Source organism: Vicia villosa, linkage group LG4 (assembly GCF_029867415.1).
Source record: "Vicia villosa cultivar HV-30 ecotype Madison, WI linkage group LG4, Vvil1.0, whole genome shotgun sequence".
Classification (NCBI taxonomy): domain Eukaryota; kingdom Viridiplantae; phylum Streptophyta; class Magnoliopsida; order Fabales; family Fabaceae; genus Vicia; species Vicia villosa.
Genome location: NC_081183.1, coordinates 37,375,417 through 37,400,538, shown reverse-complemented (window position 1 = coordinate 37,400,538; position 25,122 = coordinate 37,375,417).

The window sequence follows — 25,122 nt, the reverse complement described above, 5'->3', positions numbered from 1 at the left end:
TAGAAACCAGTCATCAGGACTCAAGCTTGCTCAGATCACCAATTTAGGGTTTTGAGCCCATCAAGGGCTGCAATCAGGGACCACATTTGGGAAACCCTAAAAAGCTCCAGGGCATCACTCAAAGGCTTCAATCATCTTCAAATAATCCATGTGACAATATCCATAGGGCATTACACTTCAATTCAAGATCTACAGTCATCAATTTCATCTGGTCGACAATTAGGGTTTTTAGACCTAATTCACTTGCACAGTTGACTTTTAATCAGGACATGGATCCATTACTTCAAACATGGCTCAAGAACTTCTATTACCTCAATATAATCCATTCATATCATCCATTTGAAAAGGAGATCTTGATTCCACACAAAAGTCCAAAATTTCACTTCATCTGAAAAAGTCAACTGTATAGGATCACCTTTGACTTTTAAGATAATTGGTCAAAACATGACTTTTAAGGATCAATATCATCAACATTTGATTATAGAAGTCATTTGACCAAAGAAAATCAAGAAAACTCATCAAGGATCAAGAAGTCAATAAAAGTCAGGAATTAGGGTTTTTAAGGACATTTTGGGAACTCAAAATTTCACCTACACAACTCAAAAAACTTCCAACATGAAAGTTGTAGATCTTGCAAAATAAAACAACATCCTACAATGCAACTTTTTTCAAGAAATCAATCATTTAAGAGATTTGGGATTTGGAATGAACATGGAGGTTGGACGATTCTGAGGTGTTCAAGTCATAATAAGCATTCAGTTAACACCACTGAGTCCCCAGGAAGCTTTTAGGATCACTCACACAAGCCCAGGTGTTCCCCATCATCCTCACGACCTTCACTTTCAGAGGTATTTTTCCAAACTCCAACACTCTAATTTAAGTACTCTTTACAATATATCTCGATACCAGTTTGTTCATCATCATCAGAGGATTAAAAACCCTCTATCATCATTCATTTATTCATCTTGTTCGTCAATTAATTTTAAAATTAGGGTTTGTATGTTCTTCGTGTTCATGATGAAATTCGTTAGTTACACTTAGAATAAATGAATTTTGAGCCCATAATTATGTTCCTCGTCCAAAAACGAGCAAGATTGATGTTTACATCATGCCATTTGGTTGAGAAACCAGAGATTTAGAAATTCAAAATTCTTTAAGCTCGAGGAAGAAGATGACCATGGCGCGCGCAACATTTGAATTTCCTGGTCTTTTTTAAAATATAACGAGTTTGATGCGTATGTATGACAAGCTGAGCGCGTAGCTCAGTTGGTCAAGTTTTGAGAAGTGATCATGAAGGCGTGGGTTCGAACCTCCCTAGGGCCAAAACAAATATTTTATCACTTTTCTCACTTATTTTCTTCACAACTTCAACCAATTATTTAACCTATCAAATTAATTCATTTTAACTTCATTTTTCACACACTTGTCAATTAATGTATATATTTTATGAACAATTAAAAAAATCACAAAAAATATTATTTATTTCATGTATTTTTATTAAGTTTAAAATAGTGTATTTTTAGTATTTTCTTAATACTTCGAATATATGTTTTCACTTGTTTTTTTTAACCTAGTTATTTTGTGAATAATTTTGTGATAAAACCCTAATCGTTTAGGTCTTAACTAGGTATAGACTTTGTCTTTACCCTAATTAGGATAACTTTTTGTAAACTTTTTAAAACTGTTTTCAATCTTCAAATAAACAGACAATCGAGGTTTTCATACAAGAAAACCTTGCGTCATTTCATTTCTTTTCAACTGTTTTTCATAAACAGTAGATAATTCTTTGGGCCTCTAATAGAGTGTAAGTCCCAACCCCTTTTCATTTTATTTTTAACTTTCAAATACAGTCAATAAAAATGTTTTTTTACAACAATATTCCAATCAACTGTTTTTCATAAACAGTAGATAATTCTTTGGGCCTCTAATAGAGTGTAAGACCCAACAGCTTTTTCTTTTCATAGTTTGTTTTCAAAAGCTGTATTTACAAAATTTTCTTTCTGTTTTCAAAACTTTCTTCTGGTATTTGAAGGGCATTATTCCCGGTGAAACTCTTCAGATACCTATGTGACCTATGTCCATCTTCACTTCACCTGTTTTCAAAAACCCTTAACTGTTTATAATAAATATTCAACTGTTATCAATAAAATTGCTGGTAAGGCTTTGTACATACTCCTTCAAAGGCCTCCACTCCATCCAGGTTAGGCTTTATAGCTTTCAATTTACAGTCTTTATTTAAACTACTGTCAAATATAAACTGTTTATATATTGTTTAGGACTACGTCTGAGTGTAAACCTTAGGACAGTTAAATTATATATATATATATATATATATATATATATATATATATATATATATATATATATATATATATATATATATATATATATATATATATATATATATATATATATATATATATATATATATATATATATATATATATATTATATGAATATGGCCTAGGATTTAGAATGTCTTCCCGGTGAAGGCTCTTTCCTAATTAGAGATCTGTAGTTCAAACCCTCAAGATGAATTATTCCCGGTGAAACATCTTGAAAAAGCCTTAGAACCCAAAATAGGACACATCCACCCAAAAGGGATTATTCTCGGTGAAACCTCTTACCCATTTTCTTAAAGCCAAAATAAGTTCAAAAACCACATAGCTTTCTCTTGTGCTATAATAAGGACCCTCGATGACCCTCGATTAGCCTCCTCTTAGGCTTTGTACAAGGACCCACAGGCTTCTTAAAAGCATATTCCCAGCTTACTCTTGAGCTAGTATACAAGGACCCATCAGGTTTCTTATAAACATAGGAACAAGTCTTTAGTCACCTCCTAGCCTATCCTGGTGAGTTTCTTCCACTCTTCAAAACAGACTTTTAAACAAGCTAAGAATGTCTCAATCTTAATATTGAGTACACCTTTTGGAATGAGAGACATGGATAGTCTCTGTCACCTTTATCTCCAATAGTTTCCCTCCTTAGCAGAGTCCAGGTTTCAATCAATCTATCCTCAATCAGAGTCAGCCTTAATCTTGGGCTTTAAACAAGAAGTCTCAATTAGATAATCTTTCTGCTATCATTCATAAATCCCTGGAAAGGGTTAGCTTCCAAAAATCAGTCTTTTAATTGATAATTTCACTAGCTGAGTCAAAACCCCTGGAAAGGGTTAGCCTCCAAAATCAGTCTAAAAGGTCATAATTCCCTGGAAAGGGTTAGCTTCCAAAAACTCATTCTTTCAAAAGACAAACTCTCCAGTAAAATGAAATCCCTGGAAGAGGTTAGCTTCCAAAAAGATTCAATTTTAAAAAAAAGACATTCTCATCAGTTTCTGTCAGTAAAAGACAAATTCCCCAGTAAGAGTCATAAAATCAATAAAAAGCCTCAAGCTTGGGCCTCATACAAGCCAGCTAAAGTCAAATCTTTTATACAGTAGATAGACATAGCTTATCTCTATAGAGAGATCTTTCTCCTATCTCACCACATTCAAACAAACAAACATTACATTACATTTTAATTTTAATCAGTCTCCCATTTAGGATTTTGAAAGGCATGCTCTGGCAATAAAACCCAGGTATGTGGTAACTTTCCCTAATTTGGTTGAGCACCTTTCTTTCATTCAAGACGCAGTTGACTAGTATACTTGCACATATACAAGTAAGGTCCCCCTCTTGAATGAAATGTATTCAGTTATTCTGTCACTCTTTTAATATTTGTGGTGGAATAGTAGAAATACCTCTCTGTAAAGATGATTTCATGCCTCTTTATGTAAACAGAGATTTAATTCAAGCTTCAACCTTGAGCTTCAAGCAAGGCACCAAAAATAATTAATTTCCCTAATTAGTTCTCCGAACTACAAAAAGCTCTGACTACCATTAAGGATATGTAGGCATGAGGTTCACAAGGAATCTCAGCGAGCTAATAAAAAAACCAAAAATAGTCTGTCTGTCTGTCTTTCTTTTAATTCAATTCAATTCTCGCTCCTAACACAAAGGAGAAACTTTCCCAATAATAAGCAACAAACACAAACACATAGACACAGAGAAGGTTCCCGTAGAGTACTACGGATATGTAGGGTGCTTAAACTCTTCCCTATGTATAACCGACCTCCCGGACTCCAGAATTTCTAGTCTAGGTGAATCCCCACACTTAGCAAACTCCTAGAGTTTATTTGAGATCTTTTTTCCCCTTTCCTACTCGTAGGATAATTAAAAAGTTTGTGTGATATTGTAGGAAGAACTGAAACAAAATTCATCCCGCCCCGGGCGCATTCTCCGTTCAAATTTCGCGTGAAGGGTCTAGCGTGCCGTCCTCCCAAGTGAAACGGGGAGGTAAGAAAACGACACCACAGAAAAATGGCGACTCTGCTGGGGATAGTAATAACCTTGTTTTTTCATCCAAACCAATGGTTGACCTGTGCTGGTCCAGCCCCCAATGAGGAATTAGGGATGCCAAATTCCCCCTCAAACAAGAGAGGTCCTGCATAATCTCTGTGTCATTTCATGTGATTGTTGCATATATATACTTGTTTATTTTGTGTATTCTGCATCGGGAAAGGGCTTGATTCCCCCTTGTGGTGAGAAATCCTATACCCGGATTTGAGTGCAACATAAGATAGGATGGAGGATGTCTTCTCGGTGAAGGCCCTCTAATCTTGGTTCCCAAATCTACTCTTGGGATTTGCCTGGCTGGTTGTGATTAACTGCGCCAATGCATTCCGAGACTGATTTGTACCAGGAGGACCTAGAAACACATTAACCCCACTTAAAGCCTTTTTTAGGACGTAGAGCGGTGATTACAAAAGTAATTGTCACGTAGATACTACACTCAGAGAAAACTCTCTTATAGATACCAGTCAACGTATCTTTAAGATTGAGCAAAAGCTCTGAGACCCCTAGAACCCGTTCTACAGGTACAAAAATCCTTATCCTTAGTTTACCCTGGGGCGAGGTTTGCGTTGTGACTCCATGACCACTATACCCTTCTACGCCATGTTTGTTTAAAAACTCTTGTGTGTGCATTCATGCATTCATGCATCATAATAATAACAACTAAAAACAAAAGAGTCTTTTTCGAGTCGTTTTTCAAGGAAACTAAATAACAGATGTTTTGAACTTCATAGAAAGAGAGAAACAGAGAAAGGACTTAAGGATCTATACCATGGATTACGGAAGAAAGAGAGCTAGGAAATACACCTTCAAGATTCCTAAGGTTGAGGAATTGGAAAAGCTCGGAAAACTGGTGGTCAACCCCCAGGCTTTCAAGGAGAAGTATGGAAAACTTCTGCCTCTTCTCAATACCAACATTGTGGATGGGATCCTTCCCACATTGGTACAGTTTTACGATCCAACGTATCACTGCTTCACCTTTCCAGATTATCAACTCATGCCTACGTTGGAGGAGTACTCTCGTCTGATTGGAATACCCGTGTACGCGCAAGATCCGTACTTCAGTTTGGAAAAGAATCCTGACGACATTATCATTGCAGCAACTACTCCCTGGAACGTAGTCGAAATCAGAACTCATATGGTGAGTAAAGGAGGAATTCAAGGATTGCCCTCCAAGTTCCTATTGGATCAAGCTCGGTACTTCGTCAGCATCCAAGATATGAGCGCTTTTGAGGACATCTTGGCATTGCTTATCTACGGATTGTTCTTGTTCCCTAACATTAACGACTTCGTCGACATCAACGCAATTAAGATCTTCTTAATTGGAAATCCAGTTCCAACCTTACTTGTGGATGCTTATCACTTTTTGCATTCAAGAAACCTGCAGCGAGGAGGATTAATTACATTTTGTGTACCGTTGTTATACGAATGGTTCGTCTCGCACCTGCCAAAGACTAGCACTTTCTGGAACACGAGGGATGGCCTTTACTGGTCACAGAAAATCATGTCCCTCACTCATAAGGACATTGATTGTTGTAGTCCTGACAACGACGAAACCAAGATCATCTTCAGTTGTGGAAGTTATCCCAACATACCCCTTATTGGAACTAAGGGAAGAATCAGTTAAAATCCAGCTTTAGCCCGTCGTCAATACGGCTATCCCATGAAAAATATACCAAGTAGTATTCAATTAGGGGGCCTGTTCTTCAAGAACATCGACGATCATGGTAACACGCTGAAGAAGGAAATTGTCCAAGCCTGGCGTCTTGTTCACAGCAAAGGGAGAAGATTGTTAGGAAAACATCTTTGCATCTCCCTGGATCCTTACCTTCAATGGGTACGCGTCAGAGCATTCAAGCTTAGGATGCCATATCAGCGTCAAGAACCTATTCCCCTAAGGGAACCAATATTCCTTTTCTTCACCGATGTTGAAAAACTACAAGCGGCATTAAACAAGGTATGCCAAGAAAGGAATGCTTGGAGAAACAAGTATCTAGTCGTCAACACGGAAAATGTTGAGATTCAAAACATCCTAAGAAGGAAGGATGAGTTACTTGATGTACTCAATCGACAAGTGACACAATCGTCACTTTCTCATCATATCCCTCCTGCTTCCCGGATCATCGATCAGCTCACGTCAGAGAATGCTCAGCTCAAGAAACAGAAGAAAATGTTAGAACGTGAAGTTAGCTCTTCATCAAAGTTTTAGAGTCCTTTCTCTCTGTTTCTCTGTATTTCCCTTTTTCAAAGTGTGTAAAAAACGGCGTTTTCGCTTAATTAATAAAAGTTTGATGTTTCATAACATAATTATGGTGTTTCCTTGAAAAATATTAACTTAATTGCACATCATGCATCGCTTTAGTCATACGCACTGACACGAGAATTGTCGCGGATCTAATCGTCACTTTCCTTTCTCCAGAAAGAGAGGAGGAGAAGGAGGTGAACCAAGACTTTCAAGCTGTCTCATTCATGCAACACTCGTTCAAGTCGCAAGAAAAGAATGGAAGACTTTGAACAAGAGAATGGAGAACTCAGATAAGAGGTTACTACTCTCAAAGATGCTGTTGAAAGGCTCAATAGTATGGTAGAAGCCCTGGTGGTTGCATAGAATCGACCAACACCAGAAGAACCATAAAGGACTGTGGTTTCCGAGATTGTTTCTACTCCTATTCCTCAGTATACCATGCCACCCAATCGACCTTGGGGCATGCCGTATAACTTTATTCTAGACGGGTACATACCCCCAGTTTCTGAAGTTCCAAGAGCTACAACGGAGATGCATCCACCGGAGGGTTACAGACCTCTGGAAATTGAAGTTCCAAGAGCAACAACAATGGGTTTCACACAATAGAATGCTGAGATTCCAAGATCTGCTATCATGGCTTCTCCACAGCCGATTATGCATACTTTTCCTCCACCGGGCGAACAAGTATATCATCACGCTCCCATTGAGGATGCTGGCGTGTATGAACGATTGGACGAGTTCCAGGAACAGTTTCTGCAAATGCAGAAGGAACTCAAGACCCTCCGAGGACAAGATTTATTTGGAAAGAATGCTGCAGACCTCTGTCTGGTTCCAAATGTTAAGATTCCTCACAAATTCAAAGTACCAGATTTCAAGAAGTACAAAGGGAATTCATGCCCACAAAGTCACCTCGTGATGTACGCTCGAAGGATGTCAACTCAGACTGATAATCAACAATTGCTCATCCATTATTTTCAAGACATCCTGACTGGTGCTGCACTCAAATGGTACATGTACTTGGATAGTTCAGAGATTCGTACTTTTCGAGACCTCGGAGAGGCCTTCGTCAAACAGTATAAGTACAATCTGGATATGGCTCCCGACAGAGATCAACTCCGGGCCATAACTCAAAAGGATAGAGAGAGTTTCAAGGAATACACTTAGAGATGGCGTGAAGTTGCTGCTCAAATTTGTCCACCACTTGAAGAGAAAGAAATGATGAAAATCTATCTCAAGACTTTGAGTTCATTTTACTACGGACGAATGGTTGCCAGCGCCCCCAGTGACTTTACCGAGATGGTAAACATGGGTGTACGTTTAGAAGAAGCAGTTCGAGAAGGACGCTTGAACAAAGAACCAGAATCTTCTATTGGTCCAAGGAAGTATGGAAGTTCTTTCCAGAAGAAAAAGGATCAAGATGTCAGCAATGTCTTGCACAAAGCAAAGAAGAAGTTTCCACCTCAAGTTGCTACAATAACTCCGGTTGTTAACTCAGCGCCAGCTTACCAACCTCAGGTTTCTCAACAACCATTTCAACAAAGGTCACAACAACCTCAGCAGCAGGTTCAACCTCCAAATTTCAACAACAATCGGGCTCCAAGGTATCCTGCCTTTGACCCCGTACCAATGCCGTATGCGGAATTTTTTCCAACATTACTGGCGAAAGGACTCATTCAGACAAGGAGTCCTCCAAATCCTGCAAATGAATCTTCACCTTGATTCAAGGCAAATCAATCTTGTCCCTACCATCAGGGGGCACCGGGTCACAACATTGAGAATTGTTTCCCTTTCAAGATTGACGTTCAAAGATTAGTGAAGAGCGGAATGCTATCCTTCAAAGATACTAATCCCAATATCCAAGCAAATCCTTTGCCGCAACATAAAGAAGCTTCAGTGAATTTGATAGATCAACACCCCAACATCATTCAAATCTACGACATTCGTCAGATATGGGAAAATCTCGTCAAAATGCACGCTAGACAAGTTGGGTACGGCCACGTACCACCTCACAACTACTTCACATGTGAAATTTGTCCAAAGAATAATCAAGGATGTGTCGTAGTTCAAGCTGCATTACAAGAACAGATGGACTTAGGATGGATTCAACACATCCGAGTCAAAACTGAACACGACATCAACATGGTTCAAGGATGTCCAGGAGAATACAAGATCTACAAAGTTGAAGATCTCGAAGGATCGGTAGTCAGGTTCCATAAGACTTTAAATGGACTTGCCTACTTTGGAACGGATTTCCATCCTTACAGTAGATGCAGAATCTGTCGAAGAAATTCACGAGGATGTTTGCGCGTTCGCAACGACATTCAGAAACTAATGGATGATAATACCATTACAGTTCTTGCCAACAGAGAAGATGACAAAGTCTTTACCGTATCTCCTCAAATCAATCAAGTTGAACCAACGCAAGTCAAGTATGACAGCAGGAAGACAGCAATTGCTCCGTTAGTCATCTACTTACCAGGTCCTGTGCCGTATGAGTCTAGCAAGGCTATACCATACAAGTACAACGCTACATTCATTGAAAATGGTAAGGAAATACCATTGCCGTCCATTGTCAATATTGCTGACGTTAGTCGAGTCACTAGAAGTGGACGAGTCTTCAACAGAACAACAGAAGATGTGGAGAAGCCTTCGGAAGAAATACCACATAGGCAAGACAATCATCTGACCAATGCTGTTCAAGCGAAAGAAAATGATGAGATTTTGAAGTTAATCCAGAGGAGTGAATACAACATTATAGACCAGCTGCTACATACTCCGTCTAGGATATCTGTTCTCTCCCTGCTATTGAGTTCTGAAGCTCATAGGGAAGCTCTACAGAAAGTTTTGGAACAAGCTTTCGTAGAACCTAGTGTTACTGTGAGCCAATTCAACAACATCATTGTCAACATCTCCGCAGGAACTAATCTGAGTTTCTGTGACGAAGATCTTCCTGAAGAAGGAGTGGACCATAATCTTCCACTTCACATCTCAGTTAGCTGCATGAATGATGCACTCACAGGAATCCTAATAGACAATGGATCCTCTCTTAACGTCATGCCAAAATCAACACTGTTAAGATTATCCTTCAAGGATTTCCTGTTAAGGGGCAGTCATGTCATCGTCAAGGCATTTGATGGATCTAAGAAGTCTGTTTTTGGAGAGGTGGATCTTCCCATAACTATTGGACCTCAGACGTTCAAAATAACTTTCCAAGTTATGGATGTCCCGGCACAATACAGTTGTTTGCTAGGTCGCCCATGGATTCATGAAGCTTGGGCAATTACTTCAACGCTTCATCAGAAACTAAAGTTCATAAGAAATGACAAATTGGTAATCGTATGTGGAGAACGAGCTCTGATCGTCAGCAACCTGTCATCATTCTCCGACATAGAACCAAAAGAAGTCGCTGGAACTAAATTCCAGGCACTTTCCTTGGATAAGGAAAAAGGAAAGGAGAAAGCAGCGTCTATCTCTTCCTACAAAGATGCAATCCAAGTTGTAAAGGATGGCACTACCAGTGGTTGGGGGCATATTGAGATTCCTACCAACAACAAGAACAGAACATGAGTTGGATTCTTTCCAACATCATCAAAGGCTATTCCACGGATTGAGGTAGTTCTCCCAATTCAAGAAACTTTCCGCAGTGGAGGTTTTCTTCAACCTGTTCAGCAAACAGTCAATACCATCGGTACGGAAAACACCGATGAAGAGGAATGGCTATCCTATCTTCATAAAGCATGATACGTCTCCCTATCAGAGTCTGATTCACCTTGTTGTTATCCGACTAAAGGATCTGAAAGTAAGACTCAACCAAGCAATGAAGAAGTTACAAACAGCTTCACCACCAGAAGTCATGGTTCATCAGAAGAAGTTCCTCCTATCCCCGAAGAAACTTGGGATACATTAGGAGAACCAAGCGGAAAATTCGACTACATAGTGAAATACTCCGCTCCTGAAAGTTCAAAAATATCTCTTGAAGACATTGTTCCAACTGGATGGAACATTGATTACGAGTACCTCACTCAACCAAAAGAGATATATAACCCTTGCTATTCATCATCATCAACTGGTGAAGTCATCATTGAGGATTATATCCCCAAGTCAACCACCGAGGCTACGGATTTAGAGTTCACATACCTAGTCAACGCCATCTTGGGAGAAGAGCAAGACCAAAATACAGAAGAGGATGATCTCGAAAGTGTCTCCGACAACGAGTCTCTCCATTCAGAAGATTGGAAGTTTCCTCAAAAGAAAGTTCGACATACTCCACTTGGAAATGGGTATACACACACCGCTCAGTCTGCTGAAGTAGAAGAAGATCGTCTGAGTGTTGCAAAGACAGTGGTTGGTAAATCAAGACCTACCACAGACCAGCTTAAGCCTAAGGTTCCAGATTACCTAGTGCACAATGGGGTTCGCCACTATTGGACGGCTGTCGAAGTTTCGACTGCTGTTCGCACTCCTAAGTAGGAACGTTCACCGTTATTTTGTCCTCTCACCATAGCCCAGGGTGAAGAGATGTTTCATAGGGCTTTGCATTTTACTATTTCTTAGGAAAATGTCCCTCTTTGCTTCACCCAAAGCAATAGAGTTTTGTTTTATAGGGTCTTTGTTTCAAGAAGTGACTGTCGATAAATAAAAATGTCATTTTGTTCCTTCGTTAGTTTTTCCCTTTTCTTTTTTCGGAAATTGGTAATCCTAAAAAACACCCTAAAAAACATCAAAATATTCCATTAACTGCATACACCGAGTCTTCCCTCGTTGTCTAAATGAAAATTCATCACACATATGCAGATTAATCATAAAACACCCCGTTGAAACGTACGATCGTATGATTTCTCCAAGCTTTGGGTTTCCTGTATTCGAGGAAGAGGAAGAAGAGGACGAAGAAATATCAAAGGAAATTTCTCGGTTACTTCAACAAAAGGAAGAGGCCATTCAGCCATACAATGAGCCTCTAGAGATCATTAACCTTGGTTCCGATGGAAACAGAAAAGAGGTTAAGATTGGAGCTTCGCTCAGTTCAGAGATCAGAGAGAGTTTAATACAACCGCTCAGAGAATTTTCAGATGTCTTCGCTTGGTCCTATCAGGATATACCAGGGTTGGATACCAGTATAGTGGAGCATCACTTACCATTAAAAGCAGAATGCCCTCCGGTTAAGCAAAAATTGAGAAGAACTCCTCCGGAGATGGCCATGAAAATCAAAGAGGAAGTTCAAAAGCAATTCAACGCCGTTTTCCTCGTCACTTCAGAATACCCTCAGTGGTTAGCTAACATTGTTCCCGTTCCTAAGAAAGACGGAAAAGTCCGCATGTGCGTCGACTACAGAGATTTGAACAAAGCTAGCCCTAAGGATGATTTTCCTTTACCACATATTGACATGTTGGTGGACAGTACAGCAAAATCCAAAGTTTTCTCATTCATGGACGGATTTTCGGGATACAACCAAATCAAGATGGCACCTGAAGACATGGAGAAAACAACTTTCATCACCCCATGGGGAACGTTCTGCTACCACGTTATGCCTTTTGGACTTAAGAACGCAGGGGCAACTTATCAAAGAGCCATGACTACACTTTTCCACGACATGATGCATAAGGAAGTGGAAGTCTATGTGGATGACATGATTGACAAATCATAAAATGAGGAAGATCACATACAGAATCTGACAAAGTTATTCCAACGCTTACGGAAGTTTCAGCTTCGCCTGAACCCCAACAAGTGTACCTTTGGTGTCTACTCCGGAAAACTCCTTGGTTTCATTGTCAGCAAACGAGGAATTGAAGTAGATCCAGACAAAGTCAAGGCAATTCAAGAAATGCCTTCACCCATAACCGAGAAACAAGTTAGAGGATTTCTTGGACGTCTGAATTACATCTCAAGATTCATATATCTCATGACAGCAACTTGTGCTCCAATTTTCAAACTTCTACGGAAAAATCAAAGTTGCGTCTGGACAAACGATTGTCAGAAAGCGTTCGACAGCATTAAGGAATATCTGCTCGAACCACCCATCTTGTCTCCTCCAGTAGAAGGAAGACCTTTAATAATGTACTTGACTGTCTCAGAAGATTCCATGGGTTGTGTCCTTGGACAGCAAGACGAGACGAGAAGAAAATAGCATGCCATCTACTACCTGAGCAAGAGATTCACTGACTGTGAATCCCGTTACTCCATGCTTGAGAAGACCTGTTGTGCTTTGGCCCGGGCTGCCAAGTGTCTCCGTCAATATGTGGTTCGACATACTACTTGTTTGATCTCCCATATGGATCCAATCAAGTACATCTTTGAAAAGCCTGCCTTAACTGGGAGAATTTCCCGTTGGTAGATGTTGTTATCAGAATACGACATTGAGTATCACACACAGAAAGCCGTGAAAGGAAGCATCCTAGTTGAACACTTGGCTCACCATCCACTCAATGGTCATGAATCAACCAGTTTTGACTTTCCGAACGAGGACGTTATGTACCTCAAGATGAAAGATTACGAAGAGCCACTACCAGACGAAGGACCTGAGATAGGATCCTAGTGGGGCTTGATCTTTGACGGGGCTGTCAACGCTTATAGACGAGGAATTGGGGCAATCATTGTTACACCTCAAGGTACCAACATTCCATTTACTGCCAGATTAACTTTCAAGTGCACAAACAATGAGGCCGAATATGAAGCTTGCATCATGGGTCTCGAAGAAGCCGTGGATCTAAGAATCAAACACTTGGATGTATACGGAGATTCTGCTTTGGTCATCAATCAAAGCAAAGGAGAATGAGAAACACGCCAACCTAGGCTAATCCCTTACAAAGACGACGCGAGAAGATTGTTACCATTCTTTGACAGGGTATATTTTCATCACATTCCCCGTGAAGAAAACAACTTGGCTGATGCATTAGCCACACTCTCTTCCATGATTAGGATAAATCATTGGTATGACATTCCTCAGATCGATATCATGCGCCTGGATAGGCCCGCTCATGTTTTCACAGTAGAAACAATCATCAACGGCAAACCGTGGTATCACGACATCAAAAACTTTCTTCAAAGGCAAGAGTACCCTCTTGGGACGTCAAAGAAAGATAGAAATACTCTGAGAAAGTTAGCTGGCAGATTCTTCCTGAATGAAGATGTTCTGTACAAGAGAAATTTCGACATGGTCCTGCTCAGATGCGTTGACAGAAAAGAAGCAGAAACACTCATGAGAGAAATACATGACGGTTCCTTTGGTACTCACACCAATGGACACACCATGACAAAGAAAATACTGAGAGCAGGATATTATTGGCTGAAGATGGAGTCAGATTGCTACCAGTATGCAAAGAGGTGTCACAAATGTCAGATCTACGCCGACAGAATTCATGTGCCACCATCTCTTCTCAACATACTTTCTTCCCCTTGGCCTTTTTCCATGTGGGGAATTGACATGATTGGAATAATCGAACCAAAAACGTCCAACGGACATCGCTTCATCTTGGTAGCCATAGACTATTTTACCAAATGGGTCGAAGCAGCTTCATACGCAAACATTACAAGACAGGTTGTCGTCAGGTTTATCAAGAATCACATCATATGTCGCTACGACATTCCTAGCAGGATAATCACTGACAATGGGTCAAATTTGAATAACAAAATGATGAAGGAACTTTGTGAAGAATTCAAGATTGAACATCACAACTCATCTCCTTACAGACCAAAGATGAATGGAGCTGTAGAAGCAGCTAACAAAAACATCAAGAAAATCATTCAGAAAATGGTCATCACTTACAAAGATTGGCATGAAATGCTCCCGTTTGCTCTTCATGGTTACCGTACATCTGTACGTACTTCAACTAGAGCAACTCCTTTCTCCCTTGTGTATGGCATGGAGGCAGTCCTACCCATAGAGGTTGAGATCCCATAAATGAGAGTTTTGATGGAGGCAAAATTAACAGAAGTCGAGTGGTGTCAAAGCAGATTCAATGAATTGAACTTAATCAAAGAAAAGCGCATGACAGCTTTATGCCACGGACAGCTATATCAACAAAGAATGAAGAAAGATTTCGACAAAAAGGTTTGACCTCGCACAATCGAAGAAGGCGACCTTGTACTAAAAAAGATTCAATCTTTTCTCACAGATTCGAGAGGGAAATGGACTCCCAATTATGACGGCCCATACGTGGTCAAGAGAGTTTTCTCAGGAGGAGCCTTGATACACACAACTATGGATGGAGAAGAATTCACCCGTCCTGTGAACGTCGACATAGTCAAGAAATACTTCGCCTAAATAATTTAAAAAAAAACAGCTCGCTAAGTTGAAAACTCGCAAAGAGCAGCTTAGGCAAAAAAGAGCGTCTCGGTGAATCGAAAACCCGAAAGGGCGACTCAGGCAAAACTTAGAGACATAAAAAATAAATAATCAATCCCGGTAGACTTAAAACCTGAAAGGGGTAGTCTATGCAAAAGTTAGGGATATATGGCAAGTAACTGTGGTCAGGACAAACTTGATCATTCGAAAGTCCATAGCGGAGTATTCATTATCAGTAGGTCATCTTCTACGAAGCACGAATACAACGCAACTCGGAGTGGAAGGGAAAGATAACGGTCGTCCCGTTTCATCGTAGCCCTTTTCTCGAAAAATTACCAATTTTCAACTTTGTAAATACTCCATGGGATCAAGCATTTGGCTGATCACCATTCCATAAATAATAATTTGAGCCCTGTGCCTTTTCTCTGCAATCGAGTCTTATTCAGTTTCTTAAGATGCATTTTTAAGTTTAACAGTCATTTTCTTAAAACAAAATGTTTTCATAAAATAAAATGAATTTACTTGCAAAATAAAGGTGAAATTTCTTTCTAGGGTTTACAGACAATAGGAAGAATGCAAACAGTTGCTCCGAGAACGGTTGAGACTCCGGGAACAAATTTCCCCATGAGATCGCTTTGCGAACATCTCCCGATGACGGATCGTCACTTCAATTCATGTCAAACAGCGGGCAACCGGTAACCAGTTATCCCCAACAGAGTGCAAGCTGCAAGAAGAAGACATCTTCTGATTAACAAAGATTCAAGTCATATCATAGGATTTCACATCCGCGACAATTCTATTCACATTCACTTTACATTTTATAATCATCATAATATTCATGCATACTTCACACATCATAAATGCATAGTTATCATAGTCTAGTTAGGCTTTAATCCTGTTATTGCTCGAGTCACTTGAACATCTATTCGAGTTTCCCCTGCGAGTCGCGAGAGAACATTCCTCTTCATAATGATGGTTCATACACAAGGATTCCCCAGCAAGTCAGCAAGCGGTAATTTTCCTCATAAGGATAGTTTGTCCACTTTTGGAATCCCCCCTAATTAATATTCTCGGACAAAATCGATAGTTGGCAGTCTTCTCCGGAAGATAGTTTGACCACTTTCGAATTTCCCAACAAAGTCAGCAAATGGCAGTATCTTTCAACAAAAGACAGTTTGCTCACTTTCTTTCCCCTAAGCAGAGTCAATGAATGGCAGCCTTCTTCGCGAAGACAGTTATTCTCGTTTAGGAATTCCTCAGCAAGATCAACGAATGGCAGTATTTTTTTTCAAAGGAAGACAGTTTGTTCCCCTAGCAGTTGACAAGTGGCGGTTTTCCTCCCCTCAAAAACAGTTTGTTAACTCCCCAACAGAGTCAATGAATGGTAGTCTTCGTCAAGAAGATAGTTCAGGTTCCTCAGCTGAATTGACAAATGGTAATCTTACTTTGGAAGATAGTTTGTCCTTATGGAATTGGCAAATGGTAATCTTACATTGGAAGATAATTTGTCCTTGTGGAACTAACAAATGATAATCTTACTTTGGAAGATAGTTTGTCCTTGTGGAACTGACAAATGGTAATCTTACTTTGGAAGATAGTTTGTCCTTGTGGAACTGACAAATGGTAATCTTACTTTGGAAGATAGTTTGTCCTTGTGGAACTGACAAATGGTAATCTTACTTTGGAAGATAGTTTGTCCTTATGGAATTGACAAATGGTAATCTTACTTTAGAAGATAGTATCTCCTTATGGAACTGACAAATGGTTATCTTACTTTGGAAGATAGTTTGTCCTCATTGGAATGACAAATGGTAGTCTTTCTCCAGAAGATAGTTTATCCACTTTTGGGATCCCTTCAGCAAACCGACGAATGGTAGTCTTCCACTAGAAGATAGTTTGTCCACTTCCGGAACCGGCAAATGGTAGTCTTTCTCCGAAAGATAGTTTGTTCTTCTCCGGAATCTCCCCAGCTGATCGAAAAATGGTAGTCCTCCTCTGGAAGACAGTTTGTTCGCGTCCAAGACTTTCTCAGCATAAGTCGATGAATGGTAGTTTTCTTCCCGAAGACAGTTCGTCCACTTTCAAGCAAAGTCATTAGCTCCTCAAAAGGACGCACAATCATATGGTATTCCTTCGAAGACGTTAAGTTGAAGGAAAGTATGATGAAGTTTCTTATTTACCATCAAATGGTATCTCTCCTCCAAGTGCTGGTGAGAAGTTTGATGAGGAAACAAACCCTTGGAGATTTTCTCTTCATCAGAGATATCCTCCAAAAGATGATGAAGTTTCTTATTTACCATCAAATGGTATCTCTCCTCTAAGTGCTGGTGAGAAGTTCGATGAGGAAACAAATCCTTGGAGATTTTCTCTTCGTCAGAGATATCCTCCAAAAGATGATGAAGTTTCTTATTTACCATCAAATGGTATCTCTCCTCCAAGTGCTAGCGAGAAGTTTGATGAGGAAACAAACCTTTGGAAATTCTCTCTTTATCTGAGATATTGTCCAAAAATTGCAAGCAGAATCCAGTTTCGTGATTTAGACATCCAAAACGAAAAGAAGTTGTTTACCTTTTTCTAAGAAGTAAAAACTTAGTCCAAGAAGATGGTTCGAGCATTTTGCATTGCTAACCATTCACTAGAATCCGCAACACATTTTCTATCGGAGTTTATCTCCCTATCCCCCGCCAAGCGCGTCAACGGGATCAAGTCATGCACGAGGACTTTGTTATCACTGCGACATCTCATGGAATCCCAAAATTCGGGCATTCTTTAATATTTAAGTCTCTTTCGCGCCGGAGAGACCAAGATGTCAATCTTTCTCCCTCCAGCCGAAAGAAACTTAAATAGGGGCATCTGTCATACCCTAATTTTGAACCCCCCCTGAGATGTCACATCTCCATACTTTGCATCAAATTCAAAGCAGATAATCAGAACAGTCACTTATTCACCTAGTACTTAATCGAGGATGTCCAAAGACAAGAGAGCTCAGGCAAAGGATCAATCAATAAAAGGATTAGTCTCCAATACAATCAGAGGACTCAAAAGCTTCATTCTATTCACCTATGATTGATTAGACACCAGTCATCAGGACTCAAGCTTGCTCAGATCACCAATTTAGGGTTTTGAGCCCATCAAGGTCTGCAATCAGGGACCACATTTGGGAAACCCTAAAAAGCTCCAGGGCATCACTCAAAGGCTTCAATCATCTTCAAATAATCCATGTGACAATATCCACAGGGCATTACGCTTCAATTCAAGATCTACAGTCATCAATTTCATCTCGTCGACAATTAGAGTTTTTAGACCTAATTCACTTGCACAACTGACTTTTAATCAGGACATGGATCCATTACTTCAAACATGGCTCAAGAACTTCTATTACCTCAATATAATCTAGGGATGTCAACGGGGCAGATATTGTTCGGAGGATGCTTCTCCACTCCCCGCCCCGCCCCTAAATTTAGTCCCCATCCCCATCCCTAATCCCCGCCACGGGGGAATATTTCCCTCCATCCCCATCCCCACAGATCCCCACGGATATCCACGGAGATCGAATTTTAAGAAAATTTCTACACTTTTTGATCAAAACTATGACACTAGTATTTTGTTTTTTTTTACCGTATTTTTTAAAACGCATATATTTGCGTCTTTATTTTATAAAAAAAATCAAAATACATCTTGCATCAATAATTAAAAAAAAGCAAAATAACTTGATGCTAATATTTTTTATTTAAAAATAAATAAATAGTAACATAACTTCTTGCTACCGTGCTTCCACTAATTTACTACCACAATACCGATGTCGTCCAGCGCAAGTGGTTGATTATGTGTGACAAATCTATAACTTCTAATGACTCTTCATTTTCTAATACATTGTAAAATTATATAATTATATAATATATAAAATATATAAATTAACATATATCTTCGGAGTCGGGGAATCCACGGGGACGGAGGATACTTTCCCAATCCCCGCCCCAAAGTGTTATCGGGGGAACTTTTCCCTCCATCCCCATCCCCACGGGAAAAAAATCCCCAACTTCGGATATCCGCACAGATATTCCCCACAGGGATCCCCATTAACAGATGCAATTGACATCCCTAATATAATCCATTCATATCATCCATTTGAAAAGGAGATCTTGATTCCACACAAAAGTCCAAAATTTCACTTCATCTGAAAAAGTCAACTGTACAGGATCACCTTTGATTTTTAAGATTATTGGTCAAAACATGACTTTTAAGGATCAATATCATCAACATATGATTATTGAAGTCATTTGACCAAAGAAAATTCATCAAGGATCAAGAAGTCAACAAAAGTCAGGAATTAGGGTTTTTAAGGACATTTTGGGAACTTAAAATATCACCTACACAACTCAAAAAACTTCCAACATGAAAGTTGTAGATCTTGCAAAATAAAACAACATCTTACAATGCAACTTTTTTCAAGAAATCAATCATTTAAGAGATTTGGGATTTGGAATGAACATGGAGGTTGGACGATTCTGAGGTGTTCAAGTCATAATAAGCATTCAGTTAACACCACTGAGTCCCCAGGAAGCTTTTAGGATCACTCACACAAGCCCAGATGTTCCCCATCATCCTCACGACCTTCACTTTCAGAGGTATTTTTTCAAACTCCAACACTCTAATTTAAGTACTCTTTATAATATATCTCGATACCAGTTTGTTCATCATCATCAGAGGATTAAAAACCCTCTATCATCATTCATTTATTCATCTTGTTCGTCATTTAATTTTAAAATTAGGGTTTGTATGTTCTTCGTGTTCATGATGAAATTCGTTAGTTACACTTAGAATAAATGAATTCTGAGCCCATAATTATGTTCCTCGTCCAAAAACGAGCAAGATTGATGTTTACATCATGCCATTTGGTTGAGAAACCAGAGATTTAGAAATTCAAAATTCTTTAAGCTCGAGGAAGAAGATGACCATGGCGCGCGCAAAATTTGAATTTCCTGGTCTTTTTTAAAATATAACGAGTTTGATGCGTATGTATGACAAGCTGAGCGCGTAGCTCAGTTGGTCAAGTTTTGAGAAGTGATCATGAAGGCGTGGGTTCGAACCTCCCTAGGGCCAAAACAATTTTTGTCACTTTTGTCACTTATTTTCTTCACAACTTCAACCAATTATTTAACTTATCAAATTAATCCATTTTAACTTCATTTTTCACACACTTGTCAATTAATGTATATATTTTATGAACAATCAAAAAAATCACAAAACATATTATTTATTTCATGTATTTTTAGTATTTTCTTAATACTTCGAATATATGTTTTCACTTGTTTTTTTTAACCTAATTATTTTGTGAATAATTTTGTGATAAAACCCTAATCGTTTAGGTCTTAATTAGGTATAGACTTTGTCTTTACCCTAATTAGGGTAACTTTTTGTCAACTTTTTAAAATTGTTTTCAAACTTCAAATAAACAGACGATCGAGGTTTTCATACAACAAAACCTTGCGTCATTTCATTTCTTTTCATCTGTTTTTCATAAACAGTAGATAATTCTTTGGGCCTCTAATAGAGTGTAAGTCCCAACCCCTTTTCATTTTATTTTTAACTTTCAAATACAGTCAATAAAACTGTTTTTTTACAACAATATTCCAATCAACTGTTTTTCATAAACAGTAGATAATTCTTTGGGCCTCTAATAGAGTGTAAGACCCAACACCTTTTTCTTTTCATAGTTTGTTTTCAAAAACTGTATTTACAAAATCTTCTTTCTGTTTTCAAAACTTTCTTCTGGTATTTGAAGGGCAGTATTCCCGGTGAAACTCTTCAGATACCTATGTGACCTATGTCCATCTTCACTTCTCCTGTTTTCAAAAACCCTTAACTGTTTATAATAAATATTCAAATGTTATCAATAAAATTCCTAGTAAGGCTTTGTTCATACTCCTTCAAAGGCCTCCACTCCATCCAGGTTAGGCTTTATAGCTTTCAATTTACAGTCTTTATTTAAATTACTTACAAATATAAATTGTTTATATATTGTTTAGGACTACGTCTGAGTGTAAACCTTAGGACAGTTAAATTATATATATATATATATATATATATATATATATATTATAGGAATATGGCCTAGGATTGAGAATGTCTTCCCGGTGAAGGCTCTTTCCTAATTAGAGATCTGTAGTTCAAACCCTCAAGATGAATTATTCCCGGTGAAACATCTTGAGAAAGCCTTAGAACCCAAAATAGGACACATCCACCCAAGAGGAATTATTCCCGGTGAAACCTCTTACCCATTTGCTTAAAGCCAAAATAAGTTCAAAAACCACATAGCTTTCTCTTGTGCCATAACAAGGACCCTCGATGACCCTCGATTAGCCTCCTCTTGGGCTTTGTACAAGGACCCACAGGTTTCTTAAAAGCATATTCCCAGCTTACTCTTGAGCTAGTATACAAGGACCCATCCGCTTTCTTATAAACATAGGAACAGGTGTTTAGTCACCTCCTAGCCTATCCTGGTGAGTTTCTTCCACTCTTCAAAACAGACTTTTAAACAAGCTAAGAATGTCTCAATCTTAATATTGAGTACACCTTTTGGAATGAGAGACATGGATAGTCTCTGTCACCTTTATCTCCAATAGTTTCCCTCCTTAGCAGAGTACAGGTTTCAATCAATCTATCCTCAATCAGAGTCAACCTTAATATTAGGCTTTAAAGAAGAAGTCTCAATTAGATAATCTTTCTACTATCATTCATAAATCCCTGGAAAGGGTTAGCTTCCACAATTCAGTATTTTAATAGATAATTTCACCAGCTGAGTCAAAACCCCTGGAAAGGGTTAGCCTCCAAAATCAGTCTAAAAGGTCATAATTCCCTGGAAAGGGTTAGCTTCCAAAAACTCATTCTTTCAAAAGACAAACTCTCCAGTAAAATGAAATCCCTGGAAGAGGTTAGCTTCCAAAAAGATTCAATTCTAAAAAAAAGACATTCTCATCAGTTTCTGTCAGTAAAAGACAAATTCCCCAGTAAGTGTCATAAAATCAATAAAAAGCCTCAAGCTTGGGCCTCATACAAGCCAGCTAAAGTCAAATCTTTTATACAGTAGATAGACATAGCTTATCTCTATAGAGAGATCTTTCTCCTATCTCACCACATTCAAACAAACAAACATTAAATTACATTTTAACTTTAATCAGTCTCCCATTTAGGATTTTGAAAGGCATGCTCTGGCAGTAAAACCCAGGCATGTGGTAACTTTCCCTAATTTGGTTGAGCACCTTTCTTTCATTCAAGACGCACTTGATTGGTATACTTGCACATATACAAGTAAGGTCCCCCTCTTGAATGAAATGAATTCAGTTATTCTGTCACTCTTTTAATGTTTGTGGTGGAACAGTAGAAATACCTCTCTATAAAGATGATTTCATGCCTCTTTACTGTAAACAGAGATTTAATTCAAGCTTCAACCATGAGCTTCAAGCAAGGCACCAAAAATAATTAATTTCCCTAATTAGTTCTCCGAACTACAAAAAGCTCTGACTTCCATTAGGGATATGTAGGCATGAGGTTCACAAGGAATCTCAGCGAGCTAATAAAAAAACCAAAAATAGTCAGTCAGTCTGTCTTTCTTTTAATTCAATTCAATTATCTCTCCTAACACAAAGGAGAAAATTTCCCAATAATAAGCAACAAACACAAACACATAGACACAGAGAAGGTTCCCGTAGAGTACTACGGATATGTAGGGTGCTTAAACTCTTCCCTATGTATAACCGACCTCCCGGACTTCGGAATTTCTAGTCTAGGTGAATCCCCACACTTAGCAAACTCCTAGGGTTTATTTGAGATCTTTTTCCCCTTTTCTACTCGTAGGATAATTAAAAAGTTCATGTGATATCGTAGGAAGAACTGAAACAAAATTCATCCCGCCCCGAGCGCATTCTCCTTCCAAATTCCGCGTGAAGGGTCTAGCGTGCCGTCCTCCCAAGTGAAACGGGGAGGTAAAAAAACGACACCACAGCTGTTGCTCAATTCTTCTTTGATTTTGAAGCTTACTTCAACCAGATCTGGAGGGATCTTATTACAAAAAGAACCATGATCACAAGATGAAGAATAAAGAACTTGAGATGAACAGAGAATGCGATTTCAGTACAGCTTCGACCAAGAAAGTCGTAGGGCTTCAGGAGAAAGTTCAAAAAATTTCTGACAAAGAGAAGAAAATTGACAACAAAATTGCTGATTATAAGGCCCAAATTGATGATCGTAACAAGAAAATCCAGGCTCTTGAACAAGAGAAGGTCGACTTGGCTCAGACTAAGGGGTTCCTTCTTCTAAAGACATTAACAAAGAAATTCTGAAAGGCCTTAGCCATGGTGAGAAACCTCTCAAGCTGAAAAGAAACATTCGACTACTCAAACAAGGGCTAGCTCGACTTGATTTTAAGGTTGACTTCGAGTCAGCCAAACTGGCTTATTTCAGGAATAAATTTCCTTCCTTGTAATTTTATATCCTCGTCTCAAAACAACTTAACTATTTTGTAATGACTGTTTTGTAATGATTGGCCATGTTTTTGGCCATTTTTAATCTAATATTTTGATTTTTCATTCTAGTATGCGAATTTCTTGAAGTGTAGGCTTATATTTTTTCAAATATTTACCATTTATCCTCAAGATTCGACCGTCTAGATTCAACTCTTCGATCCCATATGCGTTGTTTGAAAATACTTTCAAAATTTTAAATGGTCCTTCCCAACTTGGGGACCATTTACCCAATGATTTATTTCTTTGATCCATGGGTAAAATAACCTTCCATACATAATCATTTACCATGAAGGTTTTCGCTTTTACTTTTTTATTATAAGCTTTCGCCACCTTTTGCTTTTGCTTAATCAATCTATCCAACGCTATTAGCCGTTCTTCACCTAACTCCACTAATTCGTCTAACATCATACTCCAATATTCATCTATCGAAAGATTATTTTGTCTTTGATTTCTAGCCGACTGTAGATGAATTTCTGCAGGCAATACAACATCATGCCCAAAAGTTAGACGAAGCGGAGTAGTATTTATTGCTTCCTTTGGTGAAGTTCGACAAGCCCAAAGGATTTGGTCGAGTGTCTGATGCCAATTTTTTGGCTTTTTCCCCACATGCTTTTTTATCAAATTTATAATAACTTTGTTAGCTGCCTCAACTTGACCGTTCGCTTGAGCATAATAAGGAGTAGATGTTAGCAACTTGAATCCTGTTTCAGCTGCAAAATCTTGCATTTTTCGACCAATAAATATTGATCCTTGATCAGTAGTAATAGTTTCTGGAATCCCATATCTGTAAATAATATGTTTCTGTATGAAGCTAATCACTGCTTCTTGATCATCATTAAGCAATGGGATTGCTTCTATCCACTTAGTAAAATAATCTATTCCTACTAAGATGAACTTTTGTTGTTTAGACGAAGCAGGTCTAATTTCTCCTATTAAATCCAAAGCCCATCCTCGAAAAGGCCAAGGTTTAATTATAGTATGCAACTCACTAGCTGGAACATGTTGAATACCTGAAAATTTCTGACATTCCTGACACCCTTTTGCGTATTCAATACAATCCTTCAACATTGTTGGCCAATATAAACCTTGTCTAAACAATAACCACCTCATTTTATAACCTGACTGATGGGCTCTACAAGCACCACTATGAACCTCTGATACTTCCAGGTATGCTTTGGCTTCACTTAAACATTTTACCAATATACCTTCAGCTGTTTTCTTATATAGCTCATTTCCCAATATCACATAATTTAAAGCTCTATACTTGATCTTTCGATCAGTTTCTCCGACTGGATTGTTTAGGTACTGCACCAATGAGCTTCGCCAATCAGAATCTGCCATATTGTCGATGGCAAAAATTTCAACAATATTCAAATTCGTACTACTTTCATCAATGTTGTCTTCTAAGTTTGCCCCCTAGGTTTTGATATCGACAATTGGCTGGCATTACCCAAAACATCGTGAGCTTCCTTCTCTTTAACTTCGATCAATTCCTCAAGTCTACCCTTGGAGACTTTATATCCCGAAGCAATTTGTGCCAATTCATTTGCTATCGAGTTTCCAGCTATTGGCACATGCATTATCTCAATATACTCAAATTTCTCCAACGTGCGGACAACCATAGCATAATAAACAATTAAATTCTCTTTGATACATTTATACTCTTTTTTAATTTGTCGA